This window comes from Triticum aestivum, chromosome 4A (genome assembly GCF_018294505.1).
Source record: "Triticum aestivum cultivar Chinese Spring chromosome 4A, IWGSC CS RefSeq v2.1, whole genome shotgun sequence".
Classification (NCBI taxonomy): domain Eukaryota; kingdom Viridiplantae; phylum Streptophyta; class Magnoliopsida; order Poales; family Poaceae; genus Triticum; species Triticum aestivum.
In genome coordinates, this window is record NC_057803.1 from 322,359,064 (window position 1) to 322,361,563 (window position 2,500).

Consider the following 2,500-nt stretch of genomic DNA (forward strand, 5'->3'; position numbering starts at 1 on the left):
ACGGTGAAAGCGGGGGCCGACCAAGCGGAAGCGAGAATGTCAGCTTGAGTAACGAAAACATTGCTGAGAATCCAATGCCCCGAAAACCCAAGGTTTCCTCCGCAAGGTTCGTCCACGGAGGGAGAGTCGAGGCCTAAGATTAGGCCGAAAGGCGTAGTCGATGGACAACAGATCAATATTCCTGTACTACCCCTTGTTGGTACGGAGGGATGGAGGAGGCTAGGTTAGCCGAAAGATGGTTATAGGTTTGTAACATCCCAAATTTGCAATTTTGAATGTTATACACTAGATCATCATGCATAGCATATTTTCTTGCATTTTGGTCGATCCTAGAAATTTCACGCAACTCAAGGACCCTGGAGAGAGTTGGAGATTTCGTTATTTTCATATTTGAGTTTTCTCAAATTTTGAAAAGAGGATCATTTGATTTATTTTATTTCATCTTCAATTATTTTTCCAATATAAAAAATAATGAGAGAGGGAATAATATGACTTTCCCAAATTTAGGAAAAATGAAGATTTAATGAATAAATCAAATTTTGGTTTTGCCGGAGTTTTGTTTGCTTTTTAATTGGATAGGGAAAAATGAGCATTTTCAAAAAATTACATTTTAGGCCCGGAGAAAAGTTCATTTTGTTCGACTCATTTTTAGGAGTCGGGGAAAATTTACTTTACGAATTTTGGAGTTCATTTAGTTTTTTTTTCTTTGTTTTTCTGCGCGCGGAACTATTTAAAAAAAAGGACCAAGCCCAGCCGGGCCAAAGGCCCAGCCAGCCGGCCGCCTCCCCAGCCTCCCAGCCCCGCGCGCGCCAGGTGCCAGGCGCCAGCACCCCAGGCCGCCGCCTCTCGCTCGAGACGAGTCCCAGCGGGACTCTGGCCACCGTATCCCCCCTCTTTCCTTTGTTTTGTTTTCCTTTTCCTACTCTATTTCTTGTCCCCTACCCCAAGAAACCCCCTCCTCTCACCTATATAAATACCCCCACACCCCCCCTCCAAAACATCAAATCAAACCCCAAGCCCCCTCTCCTCCTAAGCCGCAGCAAGCAGCAGCGCGCAGCCCCAAGCCCCTCTCCTCCTTAGCCGCGTCCCACCCCGCGCCCCTCACCACCGCCGCCGCCGCCCAACGCCGCCGTTCGCCGGAGCCCCTCGCTGGAACCTTGCCGAGGTAGCCGCGCCGCATCTCTCCTTTTCCCTCGGTTCAGTTTTTCTTATAAACCATTACGATTCTTTTCTTCTCTTCCGATTCGTTTTCTTTCCGGTACTTTTCTAAACCGTTCCGGTTTCTAGATCGGTTTTTCGTTTCGGTCTTTTTTCTGAAAATCCTAGATCGGTTTTCGTTCTTCTTTCGGACCGTTCGTCTCAACGAACGTGATCACCGATTGTTTCCCGGTTAATGAACGTCCGTCCGTTTAACCGTTCGTCCTTTTCTTCTCGTCGGATTTATTCCGCGATCGTGATCTCAGATCCGATCTTTGTTCTAGTCTTTCTTCTCGCTCGTTTATCAGAATCAGGTGATTCAAGCGCCTGGAGTTTCGTTTCGAAACCATCGTTCCGTCTAATCAACTTGAACAAGCTTTTGCTACAGTAAAATTTGACCTAGTTTCAACTTGCTAGAAACGAGTTGTTTTCTTCCGCCGTTTGTTTTTTTCCGTTTCTTTGTTCGGTTCTTTCTTTCTTTGCAACCGGAGTTCTTAAGTTGAACTTTCTGGTTCATTCTCTTGTTCGAGTTTTACCTGTGCATTAGATGAGTACTTATTATGTGCTTGTTGTTTGTCTGCAATAGATCACCCGGATTGCGCCGCTTGTTACTTTGAAACCCTAGGTCTCGTGGATCATCAGCAAGGCAAGTAACACTTTGATCATACCTTTTCTACAACCCATGTTTTATTGCATTAGATCAATCCTCACACATTGCATGTTTAGGATCTAATTAAACTGTGGGATGGGAAGTAGATGAGGTAGTACCTATCACATGTATTATTATGAAACATTTGGGAGTTACTTCTACGTTTGCTTATTATGCCATGCTATGCTAGTAGACGTGGATTGGGTGAGTGATATCCATGACAGATGTGAGTTGATAATATGGTTTATCTAAGGTGGCAACTTAAACACACATCTGGGTGGATTGAGGCACCTGATGTCTATCAGGACTTGCCTGTTTTATTTTGGACCGCCACCCAGGCTCAAAGGGATCATAAGATCTTTCATGCTAGAAACTTCCGTGTGCAGCCACATGCTACTATGGGCTCTGGCATAGTTGACTAAGTTGTGCGGACTCTTACTGGGTGGACTAGCAGATGTAGGGGTTGTAGGTGGTACGGTCTACCCCACATGTAAGGTGCTAGCACTTCTGAAAGACTATGTCTCGGTCATCCGTTTCTCAAACACCATGTTGTGCGAGAAAACAAACGGAGGCGATCGAGTCATGTGGGGAAAAGTGCGCAAACCTCTGCAGAGTGTACAAACTAATCATGATTAGCCGTGTCCCCAGTTATGG